The sequence below is a fragment of the Polistes dominula genome, unplaced genomic scaffold, assembly GCF_049000335.1.
Source record: "Polistes dominula isolate Pdom_NZ unplaced genomic scaffold, Pdom_raw_medaka contig_82, whole genome shotgun sequence".
In the NCBI taxonomy this organism is placed as follows: Eukaryota; Metazoa; Arthropoda; class Insecta; order Hymenoptera; family Vespidae; genus Polistes; species Polistes dominula.
In genome coordinates, this window is record NW_028301046.1 from 4,032,518 (window position 1) to 4,046,382 (window position 13,865).

At 31.5% G+C, this 13,865-nt stretch overlaps 1 protein-coding gene and 1 long non-coding RNA gene across 5 annotated transcripts in view; one reads left to right on the forward strand and one right to left on the reverse strand.

Moving 5' to 3' along the window:
* Positions 1-281: 281 nt before the first annotated feature.
* Positions 282-6,339, reverse strand: LOC149031639 (uncharacterized). Its single transcript, XR_016177530.1, has 4 exons — positions 5,817-6,339; positions 3,913-4,051; positions 3,169-3,269; positions 282-597 (listed from the first exon to the last, which is right to left on the reverse strand). It is a non-coding gene; the product is annotated as an uncharacterized LOC149031639 (long non-coding RNA).
* Positions 6,340-12,384: 6,045 nt separating this feature from the next.
* LOC107074619 (paired box protein Pax-6) overlaps positions 12,385-13,865 on the forward strand; it is an 88,691-nt gene continuing 87,210 nt past the window's right edge. For 2 of the 4 annotated variants that reach the window (XR_016177528.1, XM_015336219.2), the window contains exon 1: positions 12,394-12,760. The gene's annotated coding sequence lies outside the window, so the exon portion shown is untranslated. Of the gene's footprint in view, positions 12,761-13,865 lie in introns of all 4 variants that reach the window. The other 2 variants (XM_089175286.1, XM_089175285.1) reach the window with 2 other exon arrangements.

Here is a 13,865-nt window from a genome sequence, read left to right on the forward strand (position 1 = left end):
ATAAATTTATTTTACATAATTCAATATTTTTTAATTTGCTAATATAATAATATTCACAATTTATTTGACATATATTATACATATATTTATATTTATTTAAATATTTCCTAATTTTCTAATTTTTTAATATAATATGCACACTTTATATCTCATATATTAGATATATTTATTTCACATATATATTTATTTAAATATTTGATAATTTGCCAATATAATATTCACACTTTATCTCATATATTAGATATATTTATTTCACATATATACATATGTATTTAAATAATTCATAATTTCATAATATAATATTAACAATTTATTTTTTACATTAGTTATTTTTTCTTTGAATTGAAAATATTAAAGGAATAAAAATATATATTTTATTAGTTCCTTTTTTTTTTTTTTTTTTGGTTACGTGTGAAACCTAATGAAAATATTTCGCGGTATTCGGTTTCGCGCGTGCGTGCTGAATCAGGAACTCGATCATCGATCACTTATTGTTAGCGAGCGAACACGCTTTGGATCTTGACTGCACTTATTTGCTTCGACACCCTTTTCGCCTCTCGCACTTTTATCGTTTTACTTGACAAGTCGCGCTCGCTCCTGCAAGAGATCAACGTTTTTGATTTCAGTCGGCAACGGCCCACGCTTTTACTATAGTATAATAATCTTAAAAGAGGTATATATACACAAATACTAACTTCTTACGAAACGACTTTAGGGTGATCTATTAATAGATCTTGATCAATACACACCGTCGATCACGTTCACCATTCTTTCCACCATAAAATCAACTTTGTACCCATATACATATTTATTTATTATATCATATATTATAATATATGATATGAAGGGGTGAGAAAACGTAATAACATACTGAACGTACGTTCAGATTTAGATTTAGAAAACAAGTTGCTTGTGATTATTAATACTTGATCAATTAATTATCATACAATTGATTAATTTATTTAATAAAAATAAATATAACGAATACCACCCAAAATACATACTTTTATGTACTCAGAAGAAAAATAACGTTTATAATTATAAAAACATTGATAATTAAATATTATTATAAGATATATACATGATAGATGATGCACCATGAAAATAAATTCAAATGATATGTCAATTAAAATTGTTTTTCTTTTTAAATGGATACTTTTAATTAATTAAATTAATTATTATATATAATAATAGATTAATGATAGAGGAATTTATGTGTTTAAGTATGGACCACCCAGAAATGTAATATTACTCCATGAACCCATAAAGAGTCAGTTTCTCGTATGAGAGAGAAAGAGATGGGAAAAATAACTCGCGAGAAGAAGAAGGAGGAGGAGAAGAAGGAAGGGTTCATAGATGTTCCTTCAGCAAAGACGTTTATGTTAGCAAGTATAAAGTGACCTGATCGGTCATCTGCCGAAGAGAGAGAGTCACTATGGATATCTTATACGACGAACGACGCTGGCAAAGAGATCAACGACAGATGACGGACGATGGGAAATGGACCACCATGAAGTTGATGACAGAATCATATATTGTAAGTATACTATGTGTTATATATGCGCGTGTATGTTTATAATACTCTTACTACGATAATAGGATATCTAAATATCTCAATGGGAAGGACAACAAAAAATTGTTTTTCTCACGATTATTACATCTTACACGAATTCCATCTACTACTTATGTTTCATATGACAAATAATTTCAGTTTTGAAGATGAAACTCGTGGGTATATTGAATGAAAGTAATATTAGTACCGTCAGTTGTTCGATGACTACTCGAAAAAATTTACAAATATTTTTTTTTTTTATAATCAAAGTAAAATGACAATATTGATAGTACTTGTAATATTTTCAATATTTTATTATATAACGTGAGAGAGAGAGAGAGAGAGAGAGAGAGAGAGAGAGAGAGAGAGAGAAGGAGAACTCATAAGTAAGTAATAAGTAATTAAAATACTATTATTATTATGTTTATATTTTTTTATTTGTGGGGATGAATATTCGAACCCTCTTTTTTTCTCATATTATTATAATTTAAAGATAATTATTTGCTAGAATTTATTTTTAATCATATTATTTTACTCGTCTAACTTGTTTATTTTCTTTTCCTTCTTCATATTATAAATAAAGAATAAATAATAGTATAAATAATTATAATATATCAAATGAATGATAAAAGATACTTAATAATTAATTTAAAAAATCATTTTTACGTTTCTTCGATTAAAATATAAACAAAGTGAATAAAAAAAATAAAAATAGAGAGAAAAAGAGTCAAAAGGAAGAATGGTAAAAAGGGGATGGTCTTCATTTTAATTACGCAGCCGTTTGCAGTAACTTTTCTCTGTTATATATATATTTGAACGAAATTGCATCAAGATGCGCTTCTGTAGTTTTTTACAAAACGAAAGGAGGGGACAGCGTTAAAATAATATCGTTTGAAGCCCTTCGTCTTTCGCGAAATTACGTCTTTCCAAACGAGACTGAACAAGAACAATGAACAATTTCTAACAACAGGTACTAAAAAAATAAATAAGCAAAGGAAGAAGAAACAGAAAGAGTAAAGGGGAACAACAAACAAAATAAATAAGAAAAAAAGGAAGAAAAAGGAAGTTGTTGTTGTGGTGGTAGTGGTGGTGGTCGCGAAGGAGGGGGAGGATGCAAAAGACTAAAACTACGTGTACCACTACCACCACCACCACCACCACCACTACCACCACCCTATGAGGGTGAGAAAACTCCCTCGGAAATCCCTGAGCATCATCCCTTATTCGTTCACGTGTTTACCTTACCACGTTACAACGAGAAGGTACAACAGAGTACTTTGAAGTGTCGCATCTGCGGTTACCCAAGAACACCTCCCGGTGAGTAGTGCTATCGTAAAACGAACATGGTTGGAACGTACACGTAGAGGTACTTAATCCCTTCGCACGCTGCGAAGGGCACGAACAGTCTCCACGTTGTATCTCATCTCATCTTTTTTTTTTCCTTTTTCTATTTTTCTCTTTCTATCTTTTCTTTTTTTTTTCTGTATTCAGTAACGCGATTTCGAGTGGAGCTTGGATTTTAAATCCCGGACTCATCCATTCAAAGGAGTCCTCTCGACCCCTGTATATACTACTCACTGCATTTATATATATATTTCTATCTTACCCTCTCATACCTTTCTTTATTTAGTTCTATTCCTTCTGACGCGTATTTCGATAGGAAAGAAGGTGATGCGTGGTCCAGAAGCAAGGTGTACACTATCATTGGCGGGCTAATCTGAAAAATTTCATATACAAAATATATAATCAAAGTATAATAGCCATATTGATAGTACTTATAGTATTTTTATATTTATTTATTATATTTTGTATCTAATAATTATATACTTATAATATTTTTATATCATTTTATTATAATTTTTATATATATATATATATTTATTTTAATATTTTATTATATAACGTGAGCTCGTAAGTATAAGTAATAAGTAATTAAAATACTATTATTAATATTATAAATTATTTCAATTTGTTAAATAATAATCATTGGATTATTCTTAATGTTATGTGTATTTATCGTAGTTCTTATATTTAATCAATCGATTAAATGTTGATATTAATGCAATCGTGGATATAATTGAAAAAGATAATATTCAATGTAATATTAAAAATGTGTCTCTACGCCTATGAACACTCCTACTACTTGTACGGTTTATTCATTATTATTACGTTATCCACGAGCTTAAGAATCGGTTGGTGAAGAGGCAATGGAAGGGTGCTGCCTCAAAAGAAACGGTACGAGCGTGTCGGTAATATGACGGTGAGAGGGGGTGGGTTTATAACGCTCGGAAAGAAAAAGAAAGAGGGATAGAAGAGTGTGCAGGGTACTCGATTTTTAATCCCCCGCAATCCCACGCAACCTTTTTTTATTTTCTCTCTCTCTCTGTCTCTCTCTCTAAAGATTTTTTTTCTTCAATCTTGTCCTTTTACTTCTTTTCTTCTTCCTTTTTCATTCTTGTAACGTTTTTACCGACTTTCGAAACTGATTCCAATAACTGGCTGCAAAAAAGAAAAATATTTCTATTGTCATTATTTTGTACGTCTCCAAGTTGTTGAAAAATACTCCAAGGGTTTTGGATTTTTAAACTACGATCCTGGGAATTTTCAAAGATCATTCTAGAATTTTACTTTTTAAATGTTACACTATTTGTATATCGAATTTTCTTAATTTATTAATTATAAATTTAATGATAGCATTTCTAATAAAAAATTATATAGTATAATATAAATAATAATATATATAAAAGTATAAGTATAATACTAAATAATAATTATTATATAAGTATTATAATATATTTATAAATATATATTAACATATTCGCGACCGGCAGATATTTTCCTTTTTTTAATACTGAGTACGGCAAAAATTATAAATTATTTAAATTTATATTTAAATAATAAAATATAATAATATAATAAAATATAATTATTTAAATATTATACAAATTTATTTATATTAAATTTGTAAAATTTAAAATGACGTGAATTTCACGTCAGCGGTAATTGGGAATAGAACTTGAAAAGACGTGAATTCACGTCAGCGGTTGCGAATGTGTTAATATAATATATATTAATAATATATATATTAATAAGTATTATGTATGTATATTTATATACGCTATAAAATTTATATAAATGTTGTAAATCATTTTTTATTCGATCATCATAGGTATGCATAATTTAGTGACTCTTTGAGTGATAAATTTGACAAGTTCATAGATATAGCAGTGAATAAAGTGCATTACCGCAAAGAAAACTGTAAAGGTACTTCTTATAAAGTAGCAGGTAATAAATTATCCGAATAGACGACGTATTTGAAATTCGCGTATACCGAGGGGTTCCTTCTATCGTGAAAAGCATCTGGACGAAAGTGACAAGGGCCTATTGTCAATGTGTCGCATAGTTCGCATTTCGTTGGTGCATTTTCGTAGCTCGTTTCTGACCAGGAACATGATTAGTAAGAGCACACTTGACCTAGTCGACCCATTGTCGTATTGAGAAGGGGGAGAAAGAAAGAAATCGAAAGAAAAAGAAACACCATTATATCGACACCATGTACACGAAAAGTCCCATTATTTGATACCCCTCGAATTCTACTGGATGGGTCATCGTCAAATCTATCTCCTCTTTTATTACAAATTTTTCTATAAAAAGATTTGACTATAACTATCATATATATTATATATACTAACATCGAATGTGCGAGATTTATCGATATGAAGAAAAGAGGAGTTCAATTTTGAAAAAAAAAAAAAAATATAAAAAAAGAAGAAATGTGTAAACGTCGTTGGAATAGAAAGGCCGTTTTCATGAGTGTTGATTTATGAGATGATTTATAATATCATTTCTTTCTGTATTCTTTTTATATTCAAATTATTTTTCTAAATTAGATCATAGGTATTATCACGCGGTTAAGATACGAAAATAAAAATACACGAAAGTTATGTTAAATGGAGTGTAATAATTTTATCCAAATATTTGCTACTCGTTTCTTATTTACATAATTCTGTTCAATAAGATTCGCGATCGTTAGAAATTAATTAGATGCATAAACATATATCCAAATACTTACATTAATTTAATATAAATAAAATTAGTGAGATAAATAACAAATAAATATTATATATCCTAGTATTCGTAAAACATATATAAAACATATATGTAAGAAAAATTCAAACTCATAAATAATTGTCGTTTAATTCAGAATGAATATATCCGTAAACATTCACATAAATTATCAATATCCGAATTACAAGATTCCTACCTCTCGTATTAATACATACAGGTAGATATGAACCACAGAATGTTTAGGTATTAGTAATAGGTACTCGGTTGTTAAACTTCACGTTTCATTGGTCTAGGACGGTGTCCATCATTTAAAGAGAGTCATGTTCGGACCGCGAGTATAAAGGAGGAGAGATGTGTTTGAGGTAAAGGACGAAAACGAGAATGAGAGAGAGAGGAAGATGATAGAAGGAGAGAGTGGGGTTACAAGGGAATAGTGGGGTGTTTGGGTTGGGGTTGGATGTTGAGAGGAAAGGGATAGGACGTGAACGCGCGATACCTTCAAAGACAAACGAGCCGGAGGGACGATATCGGATAATTTTCAGGGATTCCACGGTAAACTGCCGAAATGATGGATCGTCCTGCGAAGAGCTAGCTAGTAGCTTCGAACCACCAGGGATCGGTAATGTGTGAAATTTTTGAAAGCCCACGGTAAGCGCGATCTCGCGCTCGACCGTGCGTGCAGGTTAGGTACACACGTTGCTCAAACAATTTATGGTTCCCTCCTGGTAACCTCCTCCCCCTCCCCCTCCTCATCCTCCACCTCCTTCTCCACCTCCCACCTCGCACATTCTCTTTCTCTCTTGCTCTTCTGTGCGCATCCTATCTCTTTGCGTTCATCCTTCCCCTTCTACTCTCTCTCTCTCTCTCTCTTTCTCTCTCACTCACTATAACTCACTCTAACTTTCTCTCTCTTCGTCTCTCGAAATCGCGTCAGCATTTAGCCCAGCAGTATATTAGGCGAAATACAGGCGGATATCCTCTCACGGACCATTACTGTTACCTTTGATCATCGCATGACCGGAGAGTGGTTAACGCTGCGTCATCAGAGCATGAATTTCTCTCTATCTACTCTACGCGAATATAATTTACAATCCGCGACACAAGAGTCCCGAACGTGTTACTCCTATGGTCTAAATACTTTATCTTTCAATAACCCCCTTCCTCAAGAAAAAAATACCCCTTATCTATTGTTTTATTTAAATATCTAATTCAATATCATTCAAGTTTTCGATCATTGTTCTTTATTATCAATCCGTATCCATAATCGGTACCTAACATATTTTAAAAAATTATTGAAACAATCATTTCTGATGATTAATTATTTTCTTTCGGTTAAATCAAATAATTTTACAGTACCTTTTGATTTCTTTTTTTGTTTCATATATAGAATTTGTTTATATTGTTTCAATCTTTTGTTGGTTTGGTTTAAAGCAATGTACGGACTAAAATGAGTTTCATTTTAATTTTCCTTTCTTTTTTTTCGGTTTTCTTAATTTTTATTTAACATTTTAAAGACTTTTTTTTCTTTTTTCCTTTTTTTTTATACTTCATAGAAGAGAAAGCGCGTTTGCGTTTGAAGTTGGTGGATTGTGTAAAAGCACCAACCACCGGCCGCCTGTTGCACGTTGCCGGCATCGAGTCTGACGTCACTTCCACCACCGTTTCCTCCTCATAGTCCTCGTTTTCATCCTCGTCCTCCTCGTCGTAGTCATCCTCATCGTCGTCGTCGTCGTAGTAGTCGTAGTCGTCGTCGTCGTCGTCGTCGTCGTGGTGGTGTAGGCTGGTCGAGTGGGGGTAGGCGGGGGCAACTTTACTAGCATGGGGCGTTGATGGTGGTGGGGAAAAAAGGGGGAACATAACGCTCAGAGGGCGTGCTTGACAAAGGCGTGGTTACCGTGTCCCCACCCAACAATAAACAAGCGACTCTACCGTTAATTTGTTTGTTTTGCCCTTCTACCTTCCACTTCCTTTCCACTAACTCTCTCTCTCTCTCTCATTCTCTCTTTCATTCTCTATTTCTCTTTTTCTCACTATTTCTATCTTTCAATCCCTTTTCTACTAACGTAAGGTCTTATACTTTGCCGTTTCTCACCTGTTATACTACGTACTCGAATTCGTTCGTTACTAAATTATTAATGCAAGTTTTTTATTTTTTAAGATTTACATCTAACTGTCACTTGGGTATTTTATTAATAACGAAATTTATTTTACAAGCGATAAATAAAAATGTATATTATAATATATAATATAATTATAAAATATATATATTTTATTAGTAAATATAATAAAAAATAAATTTATATATTATATTTTAATTATAATTAATATATATATATATATATTATATATTAACAATATTACATTATTATTATAGTTAAAATTATATATTTACTGATACTGAGTATTCGTGTGAAACATAAAAAGTACAATGCAATTAATTAATGTTTAATAAAAATAATTTTTAAAAAAGTAATATTACAAAAATTTCTTTAACAAGCGATAAATAAAAATATAAATTTACGATTTTGTATTATAATTTATATTTTAAATATTATATATATAATATTTATATATATAATTTATTATTTTAAATATTATATATATAATATTTATATATATAATATTTAAAATATAAATTATAATACAAAATCGTAAATTTATATTTTTATTTATCGCTTGTTAAAGAAATTTTTGTAATATTACTTTTTTTAAAAATTATTTTTATTAAACATTAATTAATTGCATTGTACTTTTTATGTTTCACACGAATACTCAGTATCAGTAAATATATAATTATAACTATAATAATAATGTAATATTGTTAATATATAATAGATAAATGAGGAATAAAAAAAATTATATTTTTTAAATGAAACGAGTAAAGAAAGGTAACAAACAAAAAAAATGGTCATCTGCCACGATAAGAAATAAATCGGTTACGTCAGGTGGGGATGGTTAGGTAATATTAGTACAGTGAGAATTTTCAAAAAAATAAAATTCCGAGCATGTATCTTCGTTAAAATGTAAATAATATTATCAGTATATAAGCAAGTAAGTACGCGTATACTTCAAAATGGGTAAACAATCATTTTTACTTCTTTTTATATTTTTTTTTCTTTACCGACTTTTAGAGAAGTTAAGAAGAAGCTTATTGAGAGAGAGGGAAAGAGAAAGAAAGAGAGACTTTGCTCGCGTGAGAGTTGCGATCATTCGACGTTTGTTCAAGTGTGATAAAACAATCAGGGAGCACAAATAGGAGAACGAGTCGATAACAGAAAAAAAAAGGAAAAAAAAATACGTTTCATTGGTAAGAGGAATTTTTTTTTTATGGAATTTTATGCAAAATAATTAAAATAATCTTTAATTAATTAATTATAGTCTTATCTATTTTTTAAGAGAAAAATTATCTTTTTCTCGTGACTACGTACGTCACGTGTTTACGAAAGTTATGAAATGATTTTTGATATCGACAAGTGTTTAAACTTAACTTCATTCATTATTCTAATCTACAAAAACAAAGAAAAAGAAGAAAGGTATCCCGTAATCATTATAAAAATAAATATTCATTGAAATTGATTTCATTTTTTCTGTATCTTTTTTGTTTTATTTATCTGTTTCTTTCTCTTTTGGCATATCGAATCGAGGCTAGAAGAGAAAATTGGTTGGAATCGATCTTAAGAACCCTGCCCGAGTGCCGGAGGGATGCTATGCTCGGAAGCGGGGAACGACTTGACCTTGGCTGGATTCACGCGTAGCTGAGCTAACGCAAAATCGAAACGCGTTACTTCCACCGCGTGGATCCTCCTAAAGCCGAGTTCACATCGTTCTCCTCTAGACTAGACTTCGAATCATTTCTAATCGGTATACTAATCTCGACATCAAGAAACGACCGACTTTTTCTCTAAATTTTATCCTTCGATGATTCGACATTATTTTTATATTATATTTTACTCATTTACATTAATTATTATAATTTTCTTTTCTTTTTACAATATTTTTCCATTTGACTTTAATCAATTGAAGTAAATTCTCTATAGAAAATATATATTTTATCATTTATATATGATATATTATATATATTATATAATATAATTGTGTGTGTGTAATCATATATTAAAATATAATATATAATATTATATATATGCGTGGTTTTTAAAAAAAAATTATTATGTTTTATCGGCATGACGCTTATACGCGACATTTTACAAAAAAAAAAAAACATAACAAAAATTATCTTTCAAAAATAACATCCCTTAACCGGTTAAACATCGATATAAAATCGAAATAAGATGTTTCATAATTTTAATCAAAATCCTTTTTATAATTTTGCGAATAGAAAAATTAAAAAAAAACAAAAAAAAATAAGTTTGTGTGAAAGGAGCTTGCTTGAAAGAACGAATGAGGGAGCGAGAAAACGTAGACGCACGCACTACCGGCAGGGGTGGATGCAACGACACCCCCGCCTCAACGTCAGTCCATCCACGACAGGGTGAGATGGAAAGAATAAGTGCAAGAGAGAAAGAGAAAGCGAAAGGGATAAAGATAGATAGGATAGAGATAGAGATAGATACACATAGATCTTTGAACACGGTGGTAGGAAAAAAAGAAAAAAAAAAGAGGGTGAGTCAGCCGACGTTCGCGGACTACTCTGGCGTGCATAACACCCACGGCCGAGGCACGCGTGACTAGATACTGTTTTGCACAAAGGGGACAAACGCCAATTATATTTTAATATCCTACCAGGCAAAAGCACGGCAAAACGCCTTTCCAAAAGCGTACACAAAAATTCCTCTACGCTTTAAACCGAACTAACTCAACTACCTCTCCCCCCGTTCCATACCAATTCAAACCAACCCTCATCCATTTCCTCTCTTTAAACTGTTTTTTCAAAGGGGAAGGGGAAAGAAATGAAATCTTTTGGTTTAATAAGTTGACTAAAAAATGATTGGTGTGTAACTTAAATTATATCTAATTGTTAATCTTATTTAAATGTATGATCGATGACATTTCAAATGATTTAATCAATCCCTTAAATAAAATCCTTACTCCTTACTCTCTTTTTCTTTTCTAATGAAACAATTTTTAGAAATCTTCATGAGTTACACGAGAATTAATTGACTAGGATTATCATCGGTAAAGTATCCTTTTAATTTATAAAAAAATAAACGAAGAAGAGAAGACAAACACGACGAAACCATATAAAATTCCATATATACAAAAATATCCTTTTGTAAAATTATAAAAAAAATAAAAGTAAATTCCAAGACAAATAGGGGAGGGGGTAAGTAATAGAAAAAGATTGTCGAGAGTGATTACGATTGAAACGAAATAATAATAGATGCAAAATACTACGTAGTTATCAATGTTCAGCGATCGGCTGGACAGCCAAATCGCGTCTGGCGCGAATTCTCAGCGTGGGTAGCCTTTTTCGTGCAGTGGTGGTGGTGGTGGTGGTAACATTGGTGGTGGTTGATGGTGATGGTGGTGTGATGATGATGGTGGTGGTGGTGGTGGTGGTGGTAACAGCAACGGCAAACACATAAGAAGAAAACATACACACACACATAGTTACACGATTATACGAACATACACGTATATATATATAATATGTATAAGTGTGAAAATACGTACGTGTGTATGCAGTTAGAATAAGGGTGTGAGAGAAAGGGATAGAATATAGTCGCGCGCGTGAGTTAATGCGCATGCGTGAAAGTGTTGCACAGCACGCGCCCTCCGATGTGCCTTCCGCACGGTCGAGCATCTCCACCATTCAGAATCGATGATGTCACGAAGCGGAGGCAGCATCCCCACCACTGAAATTCACCCCGAACGGTGGTGGGGGCAACCGAGGAAGTTTCTTATTGGTCGAGCGTAAGCGATGTAGCCGCGGCTCTAGCTGTTAGCCACGACCCAACGAGAGTTCGCCAAGTCTTACCGTGCCAGTCCGTGCGTGTACTTTGCCTAATAATATTTCCTCACGGCGAGGAGAGCGCACGGCGAGTTACGCGCACGGGGTTCAAAAAAGAACAAGAGAAAGAGAGAAGGAGAAAGAGAGAAAGAGAGAGAGAAAGAAAGAGAAAAATAGAAAGAGATAGAGATAAAGAAAAAGATAAAGATAAAGAGAGATACTATATATACATATAGATGGATAGATAAAAAAAAAAAAAGAGAAAAAGCACAAAGTGCGTTAAACTTTTCTTCAAAAGAAATTCCATCATAACCGTGTAAGATCTTGACACAACTCCTTCCATATTTACCACCACCGTATTACTACTCTTCTCTTATTTCTACGCGAAAAGAAGGTGATCCGATCAGAAAGACACGTGCGTTCTTATCGTGCGGATCGTTCCCCGTCGCAACCGATCCTTACGGAATTTCTCGAAACGAACAGAAATAAAATAAGAGATAAAGAGAAAGAGAGAGGAGCTTTCTGTTATTGGATTAATACTCGCCGTGAGGGTTAACGATCGTGAGGTTTAATTAAAAAAAAAAAAAATCGTCAGTTTTAAATACATTTGATCTAACGTGTTTAAATGATCACAACAATTCTTCTTGCAACTTGTTAATTAAAATCTATCTTTTGTGGAAAAGATTGATTAAGATAGTTAGATAGATAGATTAATTATTAAATAGATCGTTCAGTTGATTTGTGCGCGTTATTATTACGTTTAAATACATAATAATAATAATAATAATAATAATAATAATAATAATAATAATATTAATAATAGTAATAAAATAATAAATCATAAATATAATAAATCGATTATCGTGATTGAGATTTAATTGTTTAAAGACTCGAGAAAAGGATTAATTAAATCAGTGTTAATACGCGTGTGTATAAATAAAAGGGAACTTCAAAGTGACAACACGATTGGTAAGGATAGATCATCGTAGATCATCATAGATCATCATCGTTGATCATTTAAGAGGATAGCAGAAAAGAAGACAAATTCAAGGATACAAGGAATCGTTTTCTTGCCGATCGTGGAGGTGGAGGGTACGACAAATCGAAAGAAGTAGACGACAACAATCCCCGTCGGCCGTCGGCAGAAAGAAAGAAAGAGACAGAGAGAGAAGATCAAGAAGTAGAAGAAGAAGAAAGAAGAAAAAGAGAGAGAGAGAGAGAGAGAGATCTTGGTACGTGATCACGTGCTTTACGCTTTGATCTTTTCCGCGAAGAGACTGCTCTGTGGTTTTGAGGTTTCACACTGTAGTTCTCTTTCAGTTTCTATGAGCGTTATGTATATATATATTATATTGTTTTTATTTTTTTATATATGAATTTTTATATTTTTTATATTTTTATTTTTATTCCCGAGATTATTAATTTTTCTAACGGGTTAGATAAGTTTTCTTCTATTTAATCATTGTCGTGAATAACTTACGTAAAATATAAAATGTATATATACACATATATATACATATAGAAAAAATTAGATATAACTAAGTATACGTTTCTGGTTTTAGTCAATTTTCGCGTTATAATTCGTTTCCATTTTTTTATGAGTAATTGTTTTTTTTTTTTACGTATATTTTATATTAAAATTTTTTTTTCTATCGCTATTTTTATAAGAGTACCAATTTTGTCACAAACGTTGAAAAAAAAGTTTTTTTTTTTTTTATTAAATAATAATAATCGAGTAAACTTTCGAAAAAGTTTGATCACTGAAAAAAGAATTCAAATTTACGTACATATCTATATATATATATTTTATATTAAAATTACCCGTAACATTTTTTTAATATCATTCTTCTTAATATGATAACAATAATATTATTATCTATAAATGATTAAAAATAAAAAAAATAAAAAACAGAACAGAATTAAATAAGAAGTGATGTTCTCTTTTAACATTTAATCACAGTATCGGTAATAATTACCGGTATAAATTGCATGTAGGTGTCTCTAATAATACAGCTTAAAACACAATAGCTATGAGGGTATTCTATAGAAGATGAATGCGTTTCAATCTGTCTCTCTCCCTTTCGTTCTCATTTTCTCTTTCACTTGTATTATAAGGTAATTAGGCGATAGACGATGAATTTGCCGTGGCAAATCCGTAAAGCAAGTTAGATTGAGTAAATAAAGAGAACGAGAGAAAGAGAGAGAGAGAGAGTGAGAAAGTGAAAGAGAGTGAGAGAGAGAAAAACAGAATGAGAGAGAATGGCAAAAGGCGACACAAGTGCGGACACCCCGCGGTGACGTATTCGACGCCAAGCATTGTGAACGAACCTTTCCTTC